This window comes from Schistocerca serialis, chromosome 3 (genome assembly GCF_023864345.2).
Source record: "Schistocerca serialis cubense isolate TAMUIC-IGC-003099 chromosome 3, iqSchSeri2.2, whole genome shotgun sequence".
NCBI lineage: Eukaryota > Metazoa > Arthropoda > Insecta > Orthoptera > Acrididae > Schistocerca > Schistocerca serialis.
The window spans coordinates 482006164-482028885 of record NC_064640.1 but is presented as its reverse complement, the minus strand read 5'-3'; positions in this window follow the sequence as shown (position 1 = coordinate 482028885).

The window sequence follows — 22722 nt, the reverse complement described above, 5'->3', positions numbered from 1 at the left end:
ATTGTAATGTTGCACAAACACAATATCATATTTCTCACTAACCAACTTTTAATTCGCTTTCACATGTATGATGTAATAAACAGTACAAACACAACATTAAGTGTCGCAAACAACAGAGTGGCTGAGGTTGGTTCAAATGGCTCTGAGCACTATGGGACTTAACATCTGAGGTCATTAGTCCCCTAGAACTTAGAACTACTTAAACCTAACTAACCTAAGGACATCACACACATCCATGCCTGAGGCAGGATTCGAACCTGCGACCGTAGCAGTCGCGTAGTTCCAGACTGAAGCGCCTAGAACCGCTTGGCCACATCGGCCGGCAGAGTGGCTGAGGGGCTAAGAATGCCAGCTTACATACACCTACTCTGCATAAGGTGCAGCACTTGCTGCTCCATCTGTGCTGATGTGAGGCAGTCTGTTTAGACCAGTTACGGAAGTGCATGCTGTTTAATTATACATGCTCACTGTATCGGGATACAGCAACAGGAATGACTCAGAAGCATATTACAAACATAAGGTAAAGAGCAATCTCACCTGCCACAACTTGCAGTCATATAAATAAAGATGTGTGTCAATTACATAAACTTTCAGCCCACAAAATGAAATCACAATAGGACAGTGACATCACTGTGTGAAATAGGAAATGGAAATGGCCACAAGGTAGTACCAACCAGAAGTGTAGCATGATTTAATTTTATATTGCAATGTAAAAAGAGATGTGGTAAACATACCAGACAAAAAAAATAGTGTCATAAATGATAAACAGAATAAGTTAAAATGTACAAACTCAAAAGGAAATCATTGACTTTAGTCACAGGTCATAAGGATTTTTCATTAATGCTAAATATTACCAAAATAATAACTGTATGTTCTTTAGCCATACTTACTCTGTCGGTCATGACAAGGAATCATGCAAAACTTCAGAACCCAAGCAGCAGATGTTGTTTGTTCCAACTTGTTCCCCAATTTGCAACTCACTGGAACCAGTACAGTATATATTTGCTGGAATGTCCTCATCAGCACATTAAGTGCATATGCTTCTCCTTGCCATCCTTTGCAGCCATTATCTAAGATATAGCATTACTCACCACATGATGGGACTGTCAATGGTCAACAGATCCCTCAGATTATGCACTTACTTCAATGCTATCCAGGATATGAATGTGTGATGTCTGTTCTTTTGAACATCCCCAAAAGAACAAACATCATGCAGAATCCACAGCGGTGAATGCACAATCATGTTTGACCTCTTGGAGGAATCTTGGAGTAAGAAGCATGAAGAATACGGATAGGGTCTGTGGATAAGTGGCACTAGACGGGAACGTGTGTTGGCCAAGGGGCATACTCAGACAGTCCGCACAACTGTGATAAACACTATGTCTGGATGGTGCAGTGGTAATGCAGCAGCCTAGTAAGCAGGAGATCCCAGTTTCGAATACTGGCCTGGCACATATTTTTACTCAGTGTCACTGACTACACATTGAGTCCTGATGCAGCTGATAACATGAGTTCCTTCCCTTTTCTTTCCTTTCTCCGCACTCCTTCTTCAATTTACATAATAGTTATCCAGAATGTTGCAGGATTCCCAAACAGGGCAACTTGTTGGCTTGGTTCAGTTTTCCTGTCATTTTCAGACCCACTTCACAACACTAGATAATGGGGCAAAGTTTAGTACCATGTGCCTTCCACTAGATTCTTCAGCACAGGGAATCTAGTTCTGTCACTGGTACACAACTTATAATCAAGTGGGTATGTAGTTTCAAAGCCAAACTTTTCTGAAGGAAGGTACAGCATCTGTGGGAGTAGATACTACTTGAGGTGCAATATGACATGCATTTTTTAGGGATGCTGTACCAAAACATCCACTTCTAGAATCTTCCAGTTGCTCAGTAATAGTCAAGGTAGCTTTCAACAATATACATATTTCTACCAACTCGTTACAAGCTAGAAAAGAGCAACTGCAATGAGGTTCCATTCTAATTAAAATCAATGAATTTTTGTGCCAACATTATCCTGAATACAAAAACTCACATAGAGAAACTGGAAAAAAATGAAAGTCTGCAATAGCATCAACAACAACAGATAAAATCCAAAATATATGATACCATGTAGAGTAGAATACATTTAATAATAAGAGGTGTATTGGTGAAACAAGATACAGTCACTAAGTAAACTACAATTGCATGAGACATCCAGAGTTTGAATGTGTTCAACAAAATCTAACACATTTTACACCTTTGAGTGGTCAGAGAGCAATGAAATGTGAAAATATTTGTGCTAATTACTACAGTTAAGGGCAAACAAGTACCAGAAACAAGATACTACTACTAAACCTGTAGAATAGATGACTATAGGTCACAATTGTTAATTTAATATGAAATTTATTATACACAACTCTCATCATCTTGCATAGATACCCAAAAACAAATTACTAAGCACATAAATACACTACCATAAAAAAATGCAATGGCCTCAAGGAATGTGTTCTGTAGCACCAGTGTGCATACTGAGGGGCTGTACTGTTAGTGATTCATTTGTCATACTCACACACACGTTGGGCACATTGTATTGGCAGTATGTCACTGCTTTCAACAGTGGTCTGTGGAATGTTCTCACACCTATAGATCAGGTTCTTTTGTCTGTATAGTACAGACACACGTCAAGATTGACACATTGTGCCAGCAGTGGTGGCTGAGCAAAAATTATCCATGGAGGAAATCCAGCTACATATTGAACTTTCATTGTCATCAGGGACCATTGGAAACCATCTGCTTGTAGCAGGATTAAGATCACATGTGACTCTGCCCAGGCTACCACTGACACCACAAGGCCATCAAGCATGGCTATCCTGGTGCTGTGAAACAGTTGACTGGAGAGTGGAATGCCTTCAGTGATGAGAGTAGTTTCTGTCTGTGCATGAGTGTTGGGGATGTACAGGGTGACAATTATTGAACTCTATGAAATACAATCATCATAACTTCTGAACAGTTTGCGTTAGGACGTCCAAATTGCAAGGTTGGCCACAGGGCATGATGGGAATTAGTTTGTGCATGTATGGTTTTGTTTAGCGATGAAGCCCACTTTTATTTGGATGGGTCCGTCAATAAGCAAAATTGGCGCATTTAGGGGACTGAGAATCCATATTTTATAATAAATAAGCCTCTTCACCCTTAATGTGTGACTGTGTGGCATTCAGTGTCCAGTCATGGAATACCTGGTGTGATATTCCTTGATGGCATGGTGACAACTGAATGGTACGTGAAGGTTTTGGAAGATGATTTCATCCCCATTATCCAAAGTGACCCTCATTTCAACCAGATGTGGTTCATGTAAGAAAAGCTCGACCCCATCAAAGCAGGAGAGTGTTTGATATCCTGGAGGAGCACTCTGGGGACCGCATTCTGGCTCTGGGGAACCCAGAGGTTAATGGCATGGGCTTCAATTGGCCACCATGCTCTCCAGACCTGAACACATATGACTCCTTTTTGTTCACATCAATAATCTCAAAACCATTGCTGAGTTGGAAACAGCCATTCAGGAGGTCATCGCCAGCATTGATGTTCTGACACATCAACAGGTTATGCAAAATTTCGCTATTGGCCTGCGCTACATAATCACCAACGATGGCAGGCATATCGAACATGTCATAACCAAAATACGAATATCTGTAGTGATGTTTACATGTTGAATAAAGTGTGCACACAGTAGTTTGTAACAAATTTTTGTATTTTTTCATATAGTTCAATAATTGTCACCCTGTACATGTATTGTGTAGACTTGGTAAGCTGCCTATTACAGAGTGCATTCACCCAAGACACACAGGTCCCACCCCAGACTTCCTGGTGTGGACGGCCAACAGTTACGACTCACATTCACATTTGGAGTATCTGCATTGTACAGTAACCACTGCCCATTACAGTGTACAAGTTATCATCCCCGTCCTACTGCTATTTCTTTGACAGGAATGTGATGTTCTTTCTCAGCAGGACACTGCATGTCCACATATGATTGCTGTGGTGCAGCATACTCTTCATGGTGTACAACAACAGCCCTGCCCAGCAGGATCATCATGTCGCTACATATCTTATTCCGCACTTTGTAACCACTGATGTCAAAAAAAAAAAAATCGAAACACCAAGAAGGAGTAGTGAGAATTAAACGAAAGTTGGTAGGTGTGTTTCTACACCTGAAAGATAATATCTATTCAAATTTCGCATCAGTCGCATAGGAGTGGGGCTAGTAGCGCCACTATGAGGATGCATATCCTGTTTGCTTTAAATACGTGCTGTAACGGTCGTGAGCATTAGTTACCTTCGATATTGTGCATGATGAGTTGATGTTTGTCAAGAATTATCAACATCTCACTGAGTGTGAACGAGGTTGTGTAATAGTGTAACGAGAAGCTTAATGTTCCTTCTACGATATTGCAGAAACGCTTGGCAGGAATGTAGCCACTGCACATGATTTCTGGCAGCTCAGGATGGTCATTTGGCACTACCAAAGGGAAGACCATCGTGTTCGGTGTATGGTTCTGTCGCATCGTTCTGCATCTACAGCAGCAATCAGTGCAGCAGTTGGCACCGGCGCAACAATTTTTACAAATCGGTTACATCAAGGACAGCTCCAAGCCAGACGCCCTGTAGCGTGTGTTCCATTGACCCCAAACCATGGACATCTGCGACTTCAGAAGTGTCAAGCAAGGGCTCACTGGAGGGCAAGGTGGAGTTCTGTTGTGTTATCTGATGAAAGCTGGTTCTGCGTCAGTGCCAGTGGGGGCCGTGTGTTGGTTAGAAGGAGGCCAGCTGAGGATCCACAATCAACTTGTCTGTATGCTAGGCACATTGGACCTATTCCTGAGTTATGGTCTTGGGTGCGATTGTGTGTGACAGTAGGTTATCCCACGCACCCTGACTCCAAATCTGAATGTCAATCTGGTGATTCGATCTGTTGCTCTGCCATTCATGAACAGCGTTCTAGGGGGTGTTTTCCAGCAGGATAACGCTCGCCTACATACCGATGTTGTAACACAACGTGTTGTACAGAGTGCCGACATGCTGTCTTGGGCTGCTCGATCACCAGATCTATCTCCAATCGACCACATTTGGGTCATCATTAGATGACGACTTCAGCATCATCCACAACCAGTATCAATCGTCGCTATATTGACCATCAAATGCAACAGGCGTGGAACTCCATCCCACAAACTGATATCTGACACCTGTACAACACAATGCATGCACGCTTGCATGTTTGTATTCAACATTCTGGCAATTACGCCGATTATTAGTGTACCAGAATTTCACAATACGTATTCCCGAAATTTCATTACTCTACGTTAATTAATTTTTGGTGTTGCCCTTTTTTCCGTCATTTTATTTATTTTCCTACCTATTTCCCTCCCGTTTCAGTTCTGTTGTCAACATTGCAGATCTCTTCCAATAAGTCTCCCACTTCAACTTTTAAATCACCACCCTCTTTGCCTATCGTTTCCGGATTATCAATTTTAACGTTTTCAGCATTAGATTTGATTGCAGATTCTGCACTTCCCCTTCAGATTAAAAAATTTCTGCACTTTATTTAAGATTCTTAGTCATTTTTGATGCAATACCTGAAAGAGCTTGTATTTGTCATACGACCATCTGTAGAAGCATTGCCCCATGCTGATTCTGCCTATCTGACCCACTAACATTGTCCGACCAACATAAACTCTGTGATCAGTTAGCCATACCACCTTCCATTTCTGATAACAAACCTACGAATTCACATACATTTACATTTTCAGACTCAGTACTTACCTTATTGGTTGTGCTGGCTGCCTCTCCTGTGTTGCTGCTGCCTAAGTTGAAGCCGCCCCACTGCTCCATGCTTCCACTGCTGTTGCTGAAGACCCTGGTGCTGCAGCCGATGCCTCAGCCGCCGTTGAAGTCTCCCCTGCTGCTATCGATTCTACATGCTTGCCCAACTTCCGCGCCGCCATCCGCCATCATCTTCATCATCCGAAGTTCCACTACGAGTTTAACGTACGCATGCCCAACATCTGCTGCTATACTTGGTACATACGCAGTGGTCACAAAATCATTAGATCGGAAGCCCCACACAGAACTGCCTATTACATCTTTGATCCTGGAACTTCTGATGTGCACCACATCTCAGAACAAAAACAAATCATCAAAAATTCAACATGTCTTTTCAGACCTCATTTTACACAACGATCTGGTTTAGGTGAAATTATTCCTCAGTGTTTTAAACAACTGAAGGGCAGATGACACACTAGAGTTTTTTATATTATTTCAAATGAGAAAATTGAAAATAATTAATTTTTACTTATTTTGTGTCCTAAAAGGTGTACACATTTCCTTCTCATTGTAGGTGCAATATGGCACCGTGGTCTATAGGTACTTTAGATCCATAATGAATGCACAGAGGTATTAGGTTCTTCAACCTTAGAACTCCTTAACACCAGTACGAAAAATCTCAGTTGTTGACATTAACAAAAATCATATTTATTCCACACTTTCAAGTAATTATCCTTCAGACAAGCTAATTACAGACACAATGTTGTGAATGTGGGTTACAAAACCAACATTCACATCATCCATTTCCCGTTGGCCTCACACAACAACCACCTCACACAGCCAATCAACCAACCAGCAAGAAGAAAGATTATTATACATACCAGTGACTCTTTTACATAACAAATTACTAACGTGTTAATTATATTTTCCCTGAATATGATTTGAAAAATTGTAGTTAACAATTTTAACCTTGATAACTTCAAACGATCTTAACATTCAATAATTAAACTTTGAAAGAAAATAATATATAGTAAGTAATCAGATTCTTCTAAAAATAATAACAAATAACAATATCGTTATCATTTATGCCTGAGCAATATTCGAATACAGACTTTCGATGTAAGTCTACAAAACCGTCTCATTAACATCTTTAAAACTACGCAAAAGTGCGAGATCACAATTTTAACTCTGTGGGCTCCTCGTATCGTGAATTTATTGCGTGTATCGACTACTCCAGAACATGACAAAAGAAGATCAACCGACCAGTTCCACTAGAACCTGGGTCACAAATATTAGCAACACCAATTATGAGTTTCCGAATGAATAACCTGACAAAAATTCAATTCCAAATGGCTCTAAGCACTATCGGACCTAACATCTGAGGTCATCATTCCCCTAGAACTTAGAACTACTTAAACCTAACTAACCTAAGGAGATCACACATATCCATGCCCGAGGCAGGATTCGAACCTGCGACCGTAGCGGTTGCGCGGTTCCAGACTGAAGCACCTAGAACCGCTAGGCCACAACGGCCGGCAATTCAATTCCAGACAAGAAAACTCAGACACTATTAATTTTGCAAAGGCATTGAATTCATATCCCGGACGAGAAAACCCTATTTTTCACTGTACTGGTGTGATGAAACAATTAATTTAATCTCTGATAAGAACAAGCAACTGCAATGTTCAAGACACTCAGTTGGGCAAATGCGCGACCCTGTTTGAAGTAGTACCTCGTTGTTGTCTTAGAATCGAGCTGTACACCACCTTCTTTATGCCCAAGCTGTCAAACTACCTGCAAATTAAAATAACTTGTGATACTGCGATCTAAACTGTCTTAGTTTTTATGTTTTCTATCGTTCCTTAGTTGCTTCTTGGAGATATGCTTCATCTAAAATAAGTACATGAAAAGCTGTTTGTATTGCGCCATATGCATTTCGGTTATTTTTATTTGTAAAATATCTTCAGGGGTGATTTGTAATCTTATTAGTGCATATGTGCCGTCCTGGAGTTGTACTTAATGGGTCTGCGTACTGTTCCCAAGGCGTCCCGTTTTCAGCGTTTTATCAACATATTTCGACTTAACACCATTTTGTGTGTTCCCGTATTGTGTAATATATATATATATATATATATATATATATATATATATATTCCCACTTTTCTTGTTTCACTCGCAAGTGGTTTGCAGGAAGAACGATTGCTGGTAAGCCTCTGTCTGGGTTCGAATCTAATTTCATCTTCATGTTTTTTCGTAAGATATACGTAGGAGGAAGCAACCAACATATTGGCTGAATCTTCCAGGATTGTACGCTCTTGGAACTATAAGAGTAAACCACACCGTCATGCACAACGCCTCCCTTGCAGCATCTGTCATTGGAACTGACTGGACATGCCAATGACGCTTTAACGAATACTAAATGAACCCTTAACAAAATGCGCTGCTCTTTTTTTGGATCTTCTCTGTTTCCTCTGCCGATCCTATCTGGTATGTATGCCAGAGTTACGAGCATTATTCAAACATTAGTCGAGCGAGTCTTTTGTGAGCTGCCTCCTTTACTATGGACAACATTTCCAGAGGGTTCTTCCAACGAGTCTCAGTCTGACGTCAGCCTTATCTGCAGTTAATGTTGTGTCTTCATTCCACTTCAAATCGCTCCGTATTCACACTCCTAACGTTTTATAAAAATAACTGCTATCAGTGACTCTTGTGCAATCATGTAATCATACAATAATGAGTCTTTCTGTCTATGTATACGTATTATGTTACATTTGTTTACGTTGAGGGTTAATTGCCACTCCCTGCACCAAGCGTCGATTCTCTGCAGGTCTTCCTGCGTATTGCCACAGTTTTATAGCGTTGCGACTTCTCTGTATACAACAGTATTATTTGCGAAATGGAACTTCCGACGTTATATACTAGGCCATTTATACATATAGTGAAAAGTAAAGGTAAGCACTCCACTGGGGTGCACCTAAAGTTACTTTTATATCGCAAGAGTACTCTCTGCCGAGAATGACATGGTGTTCCGTTTGATAGAAACTCTTCAATCCAATCACACGAGAGGTCTGATGTCCCATACACTCATTGCCAAGTCTTAGTTGCCATTTCTCCCGTATTGTGTAATCCACCAAATTTTTCCATCCCATTTTCACAGTCTGGTCTCCAAGCCAACATTCTTACCCCCCTCCTCCCCAGGATTAGGGCAAAACCTGTCCCCAGGGGCACTTACCGTTTCCGCTTGCCTCTCGCCGACAGCTGTGACGATCCGCCTGCCTCGGCCAGCTCGCCAGCATATGTGTTAAATCATAGCTTCCCTTGATTTGGCCGCAGGGGGAGGATCGCTGACAGTGGTGCACCCAACATTAACACTGGACACAAGAGTGACGCTACACGGTCTACTCAGGTAAGTCGTGGTTCTGAGTACAGCATCACGATGGACATGCACTGAGGCGACAGAAGGCATGGGATAGCGATATCAACATATACAGATGGCGTTAGTATCGTGTATGCAAGGTATAAAAGCGCAGTGCATTGATGGAAGTGTGATTTGTACTCAGGTGATTAATGTCAAAAGGTTTCCGACATTATTAACAGACTCTGAACACGGAATGATAGTTGGAGCTAGACTAATAGGTCATTCCGTTTCGGATATCGTTATGGAATTCAATATTCCGAGATCCACAGTGTCAAGCATGTGCCAAGAATACCAAATTTCAGGCATTACTTCTCACCACTGACAACGCAATGGCCGACGGCCTTCAGTTAACGACCGAGAGCAGTGGCGTTGCCAGTTCCAACAGACAAGCAACACTAAGTCAAATAACCGCAGAAATCAATGAGAGACGTACGACGAACGTATCCATCAGGACAGTGTGGCAAAAGTTGGCGTGAATGGGCAATGGCAGCAGACGAGTGACACAAGTGCCTTTGCTAACAACACGACATCACCAGTAGAACCTCTCCTGGGCTCGTGGCCATATCAGTTGGACCCTAAACGACTCGAAAATCGTGGCCTGATCAGATGAGTCCATATTTCAGTTGGTAAGATCTGACTGTAGCGTTCGAGTGTGGTGCAGATCCCACGAAGCCACGGACACTAGTTATCAACAAGGCAGTGTGCAAGCTGGCGGTGGCTCCACAATGGTGTGGGCTATGTTCACATGGAATGGGCGGGGTCCCCTGGTTCAATTGAACCGATCATTAGTTGGAAATGATTATATTCGACTACTTGGAGACCATTTGCAGCCATTCATGGAATTCTTTTTCCCAAACAACAATGGAATTTTTATGGATGACAGTGCACTTATGTCTATAGGTCACAGTTGTTCGCGATTAGTTAGTCGGAAATGAGAGTGTTGTAGTCTGTCCCCAGTGTTACTGAATCTGTACATTGAGAAAGCAGTAAACGGAACCAAGGAAAATTCTGGAAAGGGAATTGAAGTTTGGGGGAAAGAAAGAAAAATGTTGAGATGTGCCGACGACAATGTAATTCTGTCAAAGACGGCAAATGACTTTAAAGATGAGTTGAACGGAGTAGATAGTGCCTGGAAAAGACAAACGAAGAACCTACACAAAATAAAACGAGTGTAATGAAGTGTCATCGAATTACCTAAAGCGATGCTAAGGGGATTATGTCAGGCAATGAGACACTGAAACTAATAGACGAGTTCAGCTATTTGAGTCACAAAATAACTATCGGTGGTCAAGATAGAGAGGATATGAAATGTAAACTGGCAGTTGCAAGAAAAGCACTTCCTAAGGACATCACACACATCCATGCCCTAGGAAGGATTCGAACCTGCGACCGTAGCGGTCGCGCGGTTCCAGACTGAAGCGCCTAGAACCGCTCGGCCACGAAAAGTACTTCTAGAAAAGATAAATATTTTATCATCTGATATAAATTTAAGCGTTTGGAGGTATTTCCAATGAATTTTTCTTCTTTATACGGAAGTGAAACGTGGACGATAACAGTGCAATAGAAGAAGAGAATAGAAACTTTGAAGGTTTTGAAAATTGGTGTGACAGAAGAACTCTGAAGAAATAAATTGATCGGATGACTTTTGAAGAAGTACTGAATTGATCGAGGGTGAAATAAATGTATGGCAAAACATGACTAAAAGAAGGGACCGGTTGATGCAACACATTGGCAGGCATCAATTTGATAGTGGAGGAAACGGATGAGAGGAAGGGACAAGGTGGTGGGTGGAGGGGTGTAAGTTGTAGAAGGAGGCCACGGCTTGAGTGTAGTAGACTAGTTCAGATGGATGTAGACTGAAAAGGTTATGCAGAAATAATGAGAGTTGCATAGGATAGGCTATCATTAAGATTAGCATCAAACCAATTTCTGACCTGAAGACAATATCAACAATAGAATTAGTAACAAACCTACTGACTCGTTCTCTTTGACTAATGCTACGAACCTGTTTGTACTGGATGAGCAATCACTGATTTAGCAGTCCATATGAAAGTGGTGCAAAGATACTCAGCGAACATAAATCGAAATCGCTAAAAGAAAGACATCACTCATCTTGCGAAACCCTGTTGTGTGCATTTTAAAAGCAGTGTCTCATATATAGTCTAAAACACATCAACACTGTACCTTTGCATAAGGGCTATGTAAGAGAGAAGGAAGCGATTCAGTCGGTAATATTTTCCACCATCAGTGGACGACTGCAACAGGAAAGGGACCTAAAACAATGGGCCCATCTAATAATGGTGCCATGCATTATAAACTGGTTAGGACTGAGAGAGGTGGCGCAGTGATTAAAACACTGGACTCGCATTCGAGAGGAGCATGGTTCAAATCTCTAACCATCCAGCCACTTTCGGTTTTTCTGTAGTTCTCTAGCTCAATAAACGCGAATGAAATTTCAAATTCCTTCTCCCAGTTTCCCACGGAAGCATATTCCAGTCCTTTTGATCATCTCGTCGTCGACTGGACGATATACCTCATTTGCAAACTTGCTCGGGAGTGGTGGCCTAAGCAAACGTAAAAAATAAGTTTTAGGAGCAGAGTCTTGTGAAGTGGAAGAAGAGAACGTGTGTCGATCGAATGAACTGATTAGATTAGGTTTGGTTTAGTGAGGTGAGGTTAGGCTAGGCTAGACTACGCTGGGTTAAGCAAAGGTAGGCTAGGCCACGCAGGGCTAGGCTAGGTTTGACTAGATTAGGCACAACCTGAGGCTGAATACTGACAACTCTTAGTAAATTATCTCTAGATAAATTAACGAAATTTTTGATAGTAAAACATATATATTGTTGCACAATTCAACCATTTGAGTTAGGATTTTTTTCGTCAATATACGGTCTGCGTAAAAGACAACTGCCTATAATCTAACGTACCTCCACTTCTTCTACTGGCTATTGATGGAGACTTGCCATGAGTACGCACAAGTGGTAATTTGCGCATTGGATATTTTAGCGCTACTGAAGTCGCCCTGACACTTATATGTCCCCCAGCAGGAGTACACTATTCTCATTAATTATGTAAATTGTCATGTGATAACCTACCTGTTTCCTAATCTTATCCTGTGGATACGATATAAAGTCCGGATAAGCCGACAAAATCCAGTCTACCTTTTAACGAATAAGTTATAAAATATACACAAGAGACAAGATTAATTGGTACAGGAAAATACTATCTACTAATGGGTAAATGCCGTGATTTTAACACATTTATTCATCATAAAAACAATTTAAAGAAACTAAATAATGATTAAAAATCTCATGTTCTCCCTGCATTAATACTGGTCCTTAAACTGTCTGGCTCTCCCCTATAATGTACTCGCGATCTGGGATTAGACGCGGAGTAACTGACATCCCCTATTGTACTAAATAGCAAGAAGGAACTACTATCTCAACGAGCAGTGTGTAACCTCAGTGCAGGGTGATTCACCGATGTAAATTCACTTTCCTACACGCTGGTGCATAAGCAAGGTCACCGTAATGATCAGAAGCTATAACCGCAGAACTTCTCGCCTCAGTGAGATAATAGCAAAATTGTACTTCACCAAAATTACAGCCGAAGATGTTCGTCGACTGCCGTGGGCCTCCAAGACGACTCTCCTGCTCCACGACCCCGCAACGACTCCCCTTTTTACTTCTCTCCTCATTTCGCTGCTCAAAGTCTTTTCACCCCCTTAAATTTGGAAGGCGAATCATCTTTCCGGAAGGTGCTCGTTTCTGAATGCCGACCAATCACAGTTTAGAATCCAGATCGAAGTTTCTGGAAGTTATTTCTATGTCCGTAGTAATACCTGCTGCCATGTGTTTTTGGCTGACCAAGCCGTTTTCTCACGCCATGTGTTCTCGTTTTGCAGGTGGTTCAGCTCTCGGGCGGATCCTGTGATTAGCGCCGGAAGCGGCTGTGGCGTCTTATTGTCCGAAGGAATGTGTGAGCTTCCTGTGTCCTTCCGTTCTACCACGAGTTCCACACCTTTGCTTGTTCCCCAGCCACACAAGATGCAGACATTATACAATAAATTAAGAGTACTAGACGATATCAGCTACATAGCCTACATGTTTTTAATGAACAAGCACAAAACTGTCATTGAAGGGGCTTACTTATGTCGTATTGGATGTAAAACGCGGTTGTAAGTTGTAAAATAACGCCACCTTACAATACTAAATCCTGAAACAAATCAAGTGAGACACTGATTGTTCTAAAATCTTACTCTCTGACTATACGTGTTCTATGGGTCATCGAAATCAGGATGGCCAGAGAAAGGTAACGACCATGGATTTCCCGATTATTAGTCTAATGTTTTGCAGATTCGTAGTGATTATGTGAAACTTATGATGGTTGGTGTACCTGTACTGAAGCCTGCAGGTAAAACATATACCATAAAGACAATTCTATTGTCTAGGCCTACATCTTCTTTAGATTCTGTTAAATTTCCCTACCTAATTTTTCTTTGTTTCATTAATAATACAATTACGAGCCGATCATCCGTCATTTCAAAAGAGAATTCTAACTGCAGATTTTCAACCAGAGTAGGTTATACTTCTAATGGGATAAAGATCGTAGTCTCTTTCGTCTTCTCTGGCTCCCTGTCGGATTTAAGAAAACATTGGAAGTAAAAATCCTCAATATTACTATTCTTCCCGTCATAAAACATGGTTTTATCATCCCTGATTCTATTAACGATAAATAATAGACCACTTTTTCGGAGAGAAAACAGTAGCATTCACTGATTCATTGGACAGCGCTGATGAAAGACAACGCAAGCCCTCGCGGAAATTTGGTGGCACGCAGAACTACGACATCCTGTTGTCTTTCCAAGAAAAAAAAGTTGACAGTCACCTCGAGAACGGAACGACGACAGCCGCTTCCGCCCTGTATCCGCGAGACAACGCACTGCGGGCTTTCAAATATAAATGTGGCCCTCAAATTCGTACCCTCAGACTCAGAGTTGAAATATTAAAAGTTTTGGCTGGTTTCGTTGTCTAGGGGGTGGAATACGCAGTTGCCGCATTTCTACAGTATACAATATGAATATACACATGAATCGAATGGTCGAAGGTTCCTATCACACGGCAATTGCTAATTTTGAATGTAACATAGAAATTTATAAACGAATGATTGCAATTAAATAAAATCTGCAAGTACTATTTTTAACGACTTTAAATGATGAGTACGACAGCAGAAATACCTTTAAGAATGCCGTTTATTACTGCAAAACACTTATTGGTGTCGATGGTCCAGCAATTAAATAAAATATAAGTTGAATAACAGGGAAACAATAGTTCCTACTTCACGTAATTAATTATGAACAACACATAGCCCGTGAGGTATTTACTTCTAAACGCATGCTACGTCTTCACTGCAGAAGCCATGAAAATCTCACAAGCGCACAAGTCGGCACTACAAAATATTTCTATCTCCTCGACCACGAGCAAATTACTCAACACTCTCCAAGTATTACCTGCGACCGTCCGTCGCGCCTTCCCATCCAGCACTCCCTGTGTCCTGCGCGCAGCCGATGCTCCTACCCCCCCCCCCCCCCCCACTTCCATTCAGTGTCACCACTGACTTTGGTAGTTGCCTACCGTAGTAACGAGCGCTGTGATTGGCTAGAGCGTTCCCGTGATGTCTCCAGGTAAAATAGTCCCCCATTCGGATCTCCGGGCGGGGACTACTCAAGAGGATGTCGTTATCAGGACAAATAAAGGCAAGAAGAGAATAGAAGCTTTCGAAATGTGGTGCTACAGAAGAATTCTGAAGATTAGATGGGTAGATCACATAACCAATGAGGAAGTATTGAATAGGATTGGAGAGAAGAGAAGTTTGTGGCACAACTTGACAAGAAGAAGGGATCGGTTGGTAGGACGTGTTCTGAGGCATCAAGGGATCACCAGTTTAGTATTGGAGGGCAGCATGGAGGGTAAAAATCGTAGAGGGAAACCAAGAGATGAATACACTAAGCAGATTTAGAAGGATGTAGGTTGCAGTAGGTACTGGGAGATGAAGAAACTTGCACAGGATAGAGTAACGTGGAGAGCTGCATCAAACCAGTCTCAGGACTGAGGACCACAACAACAACAACAAACAAATAAAATAAACATATATCAAAGGAATAGAAACAAAATTAGACCAGTAGCCTAATGTCACTGTGCTTTCTAAAACACAGTAAATATTTGACCAATTTCTTCATGAATAGTATATATCGGATATAAACAAAGACATAGACGAATAAATATATTTATGAGCATGCTGCTACCGTTTTTTCTTGTAACTGTGGAGTACTTATGGCCTGACGTGATCAATAGTAATTGGCCACTTTGACCTCGAATAACTCATTTACTATTCAAGTTACATGTCTGTAATTCATATCAATTTAGGTTTACACTAATAGCTTTCTAAAGACGCGTCAATCGATAAAATCGGACGAACCGTTTAGATTTTGGAGTTCCGTTGCTGGGTGTTCCTTGTATAATTTACAGTCAGATACTAAACTTTAAACTAATAAAGATGTTGAAAATCTGATTACACATCAGAATCGTCATGCAAATAATGGTAATGTACATGTTTCTTTTTAAGGTATCATGATTGCTTTGGCTATTATTAATTTCTACATGAACTGCGAAATGTTTGCCATTATGGTTTCGAAAAGTCCGCCATCTTTGGCACTCCCGGCATACAAATCTCCTTCATCAACACAAAGCACAGTCCTCGACACAGCGTCAACATGGAATTCCCAGCCACGCGGTCGGCCTGAACCACGCACTGGGGCTATCCCTCTTGTTCTGGGCCGGCCAGTTTGGCCGAGCGGTTCTAGGCGCTACAGTCTGGAACCGCGCGACCGCTACGGTCGCAGGTTCGAATCCTGCCTCGGGTATGAATGTGTGTGATGTCCTTAGGTTAGTTAGGTTTAAGTAGTTCTAAGTTCTAGGGGACTGATGTTAAGTCCCATAGTGCTCAGAGCCAGAGCCTCTTGCTCTGGCTAATGTTCGGCACCATGCGGTTGCTGACGAGCCCCGGCCTGCGGAGCGGCCCGTGCGGCCACGCCAACTCCGAACTTAGAATATTTTCAGGGTGCCACAACTAGCCCATTACCTCACATCACTTACGGAAGGAAGTGCGTTTTACTGTTGTCACACTTGTGGAAACGGCGAGAGGCAACACGTTTCTTAAGTTAAAATTCTTATTGTCTTCGTTGATTGACCAGTTTTGTTAGGATCCAAAGATAAAAGTTCGAAAACAATAACTATTTTTTAATTGTAACTGTTTACTTTTAATGAAAAATTTTCGAAGAATGCTTAGAAATGGAGTCAGTAAAATAATCAAGTTCATACCTACAAACGAAATTACCTACACCAGTATTTGGCCAGTAACGAGAGGAGAGATGGTGATCTACAATGCTTGAGCACAAAATTGGAGGCTAGTGTCTCAGTTTAAACTTCAGTGTATAGTGGAGTTGGGGCATATGACACTAGTGATGGACCTTCATCCATAAGGTGGGGACTCTAATCCTTAAACGAGTAGTCTTGGTTATCTGCAGCATGCATTTTGAAATTGTTTTGCACCTCTGTAATGGGAATTTTAGTGAACTAACCCAGTTTTCACAGAAGCAGTGAAGGTCTTACATGGTAGTCAAGGATTTCAGAATAACTGCCTTGGTAATGGTTGGCTGCATTGCAGACTTACGGTAACCTCTTTGAATGAGTGCAGGGACTGACATAGAGTGTCAATTTTGTTTAGTTTCATTGTGTTTGCCCTTTGAAGAGCCGGTTTAGGGAGAAGATAAAAAATTACACAAACTATAGAAAGTATGTACAGGGTGTTTCAAAAATGACCGGTATATTTGAAACGGCAATAAAAACTAAACGAGCAGCGATAGAATTACACTGTTTGTTGCAATATGCTTGGGACAACAGTACATTTTCAGGCAGACAAACTTTCGAAATTACAGTAGTTACAATTTTCAACAACAGAAGGCGCTGCGGTCTGGGAAACTCTATAGTACGATATTTTCAACATATCCACCATGCGTAGCAATAATATGGCGTAGTCTCTGAATGAAATTACCCGAAACCTTTGACAACGTGTCTGGCGGAATGGCTTCACATGCAGATGAGATGTACTGCTTCAGCTGTTCAATTGTTTCTGGATTCTGGCGGTACACCTGGTCTTTCAAGTGTCCCCACAGAAAGAAGTCACAGGGGTTCATGTCTGGCGAATAGGGAGGCCAATCCACGCCGCCTCCTGTATGTTTCGGATAGCCCAAAGCAATCACACGATCATCGAAATATTCATTCAGGAAATTAAAGACGTCGGCCGTGCGATGTGGCCGGGCACCATCTTGCATAAACTACGAGGTGTTCGCAGTGTCGTCTAAGGCAGTTTGTACCGCCACAAATTCACGAAGAATGTCCAGATAGCGTGATGCAGTAATCGTTTCGGATCTGAAAAATGGGCTAATGATTCCTTCGGAAGAAATGGCGGCCCAGACCAGTACTTTTTGAGGATGCAGGGACGATGGGACTGCAACATGGGGCTTTTCGGTTCCCCATATGCGCCAGTTCTGTTTATTGACGAAGCCGTTCAGGTAAAAATAAGCTTCGTCAGTAAACCAAATGCTGCCCACATGCATATCGCCGTCATCAATCCTGTGCACTATATCGTTAGCGAATGTCTCTCGTGCAGCAATGGTAGCGGCGCTGAGGGGTTGCCGCGTTTGAATTTTGTATGGATAGAGGTGTAAACTCTGGCGCATGAGACGATACGTGGACGTTGGCGTCATTTGGACCGCAGCTGCAACACGGCGAACGGAAACCCGAGGCCGCTGTTGGATCACCTGCTGCACTAGCTGCGCGTTGCCCTCTGTGGTTGCCGTACGCGGTCGCCCTACCTTTGCAGCACGTTCATCCGTCACGTTCCCAGTCCGTTGAAATTTTTCAAACAGATCCTTTATTGTATCGCTTTTCGGTCCTTTGATTACATTAAACCTCCGTTGAAAACTTCGTCTTGTTGCAACAACACTGTGTTCTAGGCGGTGGAATTCCAACACCAGAAAAATCCTCTGTTCTAAGGAATAAACCATGTTGTCTACAGCACACTTGCACGTTGTGAACAGCACACGCTTACAGCAGAAAGACGACGTACGGAATGGCGCACCCACAGACTGCGTTGTCTTCTATATCTTTCACATCACTTGCAGCGCCATCTGTTATTGAAAATTGTAACTATTGTAATTTCGAAAGTATGTCCGCCTGAAAATGTACTGTTGTCCCAAGCATATTGCAACAATCGGTGTATTTCTATCGCTGCTCGTTTAGGTTTTATTGCCGTTTCAAATATACCGGTCATTTTTGAAACACCCTGTAGAACCATATTCAACAGGAAAAGCTGCTCAAATCATTCAACTTCGGATATTACATGACAGTTTCTTTATGTTACATATGTGCAACGTTATATGAATACTGACGCACAACAATGGTGAGATTTTTTCACGATTTCTGTATAAATACCCTTATTTAATGGTCTGTTTTTTGTGTTGTTTGTTATTTTCTAAGGTGCTACATGTGCTTCGGTAGTAAATTGTTGTTATTTAAAGTTGACTTTTAGGTTGTTGATCCATTATTCAATCACAGGAGTTTTTTGAAGAAAGACGCTGCTGTGGAGTATGTAAGACAGCTATTAGATTTACCTTCTGGGAGTGATGATGAGCTCTGTGAGATTGAGATTTACAGTGACGAAAATCCTGCAGCGAACCCAAATGAGTGACATGGTATTACCAGCTCTAAAAATGATTTTTTAGCAGAAAATAAAACAGCAACTCTTGAGTTATCACATTTTTCTCCAAGTACCTCACAAGGCTTGAGAATGAACATGTTTCTCGATATGCTTCACCACTGGTCCATCATCTTAACAGTAAAACCACTGACTGTGCTCACAAGCATTTACATAAGAATGGTGAACGTAAAAACATTAAAGGATCTTCAAAACATATACAGAGTCCATAGAAAAGAATGAACATTTCCCTCACTGAGGACCAAAATAAATTTAAAGGAAACTGCTGTGTATGGGCCGTTTACCCTCTCTACCAGCAACGCCTCTCACATCAGTATCATGTCAATGGCCTACCCGGCGAAGCCACAGGGCCACACCTGCGGTTGGCAGACAGAGCCCTCACGTGCTCACAGGGCCGACAAGCACCAGTGTGAATGTGAGCAGAGGTCGCTGGCCCTGTGGACCTGCTTGCTTCCACGTGGTCACATGGCCGCAAATGTAGATCCATCTCTCTCCTGATATTGTCAGGATAGTTAGGTCAGTGCGAAGCTGGGCCAGGCCAGTTCTTTCCTTCGAGTCCTCTGGGCCAGGTGCCGACCACAGCAGAGGTCCATCAATCAGAGCTCCCGTTAAGGAAATCATCGGAATCTCCGACGCTATCAGTAGTCGTCACCGCACATGGATTTTCCAGTGATTACATCAGGCATCGTCAGGAAGTTGTCTCTACATGGGAGGCTGCAGAAAACTTTGGTTCTGGCTGTCGCCGTTACTTCGTGCTGTAACTTTTGTACTGCAAAGTGAATGCAAGCTCTGACTTTGTAATTTATTGGGGCCCTCTGACAAATTATGCACTTGTTTCAAATCAGTGAAAATCACAATCGACTACAAACAGTTCTTGTAAATGACTCACTCCAAAAAGGAGCTATACGTTTATGTGCTCTTTAATAAATCTTTCTGCATTGTTTACCTGGTCTGTTTTCTCTTAGCACCACCACCAGTGTAATTTTATGGTTAGGTGGCTTCTTATTCTATGACTGAACACAACTGTGTAAACTGTAATGACATTGATTAATATTGCACTTTTGTCACGGAAATACACGCTTTTACACAGTTTACAATGTGACAATGTTAAGACAGTTGTCAAAATGATGCATTTCGGCCTCTGAAAGTGAACTAAGCCTAAACACAACAATATTAAATTATAACTCTTAGAAAGTTAAATAATTATAAACACAACAATATTAAATTTTAACTAGAAGTTTCTTTGCAAAATTATTCTTACAATTATGTTATGATGTTGGCCAGTACTAAGATAAATCATCTGATATCAGTTCAAAGTTCGGTACTATTTTTAGGGTGACAACCAAGTCTACAGAGGATGGTTAGTTTTGTGACAAGTTGAGCAAAAGATTACCAAAGGTCGCTCGAGTTAACAGTATTTACCTTAGCTGCGATAAGTTGTCGTCTGCATGGCTGCTCTTTCTCACCGGAATTCTTATAAAATCTAATTAGATCTTTGCTGAATTTTCCAGCAGAAATCCTCCTATGTTTCTCGACATGTGAGAAAACATTAACTCAACCCTAGTCTCAGACTATAACGATATACACACGCATGGCTGGAGCAGCATGCATATTATAATGCCCTTTCAATGCTCACAAGAAGAATTAACTAACTGGCTGGTTCGTTTCTCCACAGGTGGAGCTCAACAGTTCTACAGCTAATTTCTAGCGGGTGGCCAGCCGCTGTGAACGCAGTGTTCACACAATTTCTCCTCTGCGAAATAGAGAGATTTATGCGTTCCATTCTGCAATTGACGCCAGTTCACTGAAGAGTCCCCAAAAATTTCGCTCTCATCTTTCTCGTAGCCAAACTCTCTCCTCACCTGGGTTCTTTCGTTCTCCATGTCACATCTTTTTTCGACCAATAGGAGCGTTCCTCTTATTTTGTGGAAACTCTCTCTACCAATCGCAAGGGTCCTACCATTAAACAGCGTCGAAATTTCGGCACTTTATCCTTCCCGGTGCGTTTCCGCCAATCAGACGTTTTGTGCCTGCTCCAGACGCCTAAAAAGTTACATGTATCTATCATGTGTGTACCACTTGCAGTTCACATGATCGAATGCCTCACTGGTTTTCTTCGTATGCATTTGGAATTCCGAAACGCAGTTTTCTAAAGCTTCTTTCTGTCCTGCTTCTGGTGGACCCGTTACTCGTCCTGCAGTATGCGTCACCTGTCCGGTCGCTGATCCGCAGTAGGACACCCCATCTTAAGAGCTTTCCATAGTGCCTCCCAGAGTGCAGCCTCTGCGTCTGCCTGCACTGATTTCCACACAAAATGTTTCCTCTCGCTGCTTGTTTCACCTTCTGCTCATTGAGAGTGGTGAGAGTGGTGAGTTAACACTGTCGATTGAGTGTCATCCCTTTTGCATTACATTCTTATAGGCAAATTTGCTCATTACCGCCAAAGTTAAGTTAGGTGTCATATTCAAATTCCCATTACGATGTATAAAACTCACATGTAAGGTGCAAAATTGACCTTCATTGATACTGCCACCTTAGATATCCTCCTCCTTCTGTGTTCAATTTTGAGCTGGGTCAATCAATGGCTGAGAAACTGACAGTGCAAAATTCTCTGCAACTGCTGACTGTAGCAATTGACCTGTTTACTGACGAACTTCCTATTTTAATATTTTGTATACCTTAGACAGTGGTTCGATCTAGTCTTCTTATCCTTCTGTTTCACGTTGTGCTTGATTTAACGTCTATAGATTTGAGCTCTTCGGTTATGTACTTTTTTCTTTCAAAATTTAACATTCTGTCTAATTTTCTGATTTTTATACAATTCTATTTAACTCATCTAAGCTCCTTTTCTTTCAATGTAGTTGCCTACATTTTAATTTCAATTTAAATACAAACAATTGGAGCTTATCTTTAAATTTGTATTATCTCTAAAAATTTTAGTTTTGAAACTGATCTTTTTTTTATTATGTAATTTATTTAAATCTTGATGGATATGTATTGAAGTTGAGGAAACCATCACATAACATTATCCTCCCCTTTTCCATAATCTCCAGCTTTTATATCAATCATAATCTAAGAAAGTTTCATTTCTTATAATACAGCTGTATGACTTATTTTAAACTCAACCAAATGATTTCCATCACTTTACAGGCACAATCCTATTCATAAACATGTTTATATCCCCTAAAATCGTTTATTTCAAATTTCAAATTTGACTTATACAATCATATTAAATTTCTGATCCTATTACTTACTTTACAAAGCTTAAACAGACATCGTGGGATACCTAAACCTATTTATATTTATCTATCCTCTCTTTTTGAAAAACCTATCACGCAGTAGAATCTTAATCTTTCCAAAAATGTTAACTTTAGGTTTTCTTAATTAAAACATGTTAAAAAATATAAACTACTAAGAAATATTATCGTTGTGTCAAGACAATAATTATTACACGCATCGCCAATGAGAGTCAGTTGCTAACACATAAAAGTCTTTAAATGCAAATGTTTTTAAACACAACCGCAAAAATTTTTCTTATTTCCCTTTATTAGGACACTAGTCCGTCACAGACAGTTCTTTCTCCTACATCTTTAACACGCTTCATTGAAATCGTCTCCTGGTTTCTCGTGTGTTTCGACGGGCTTCCGTCGAACAGGGTATGACGGTCGG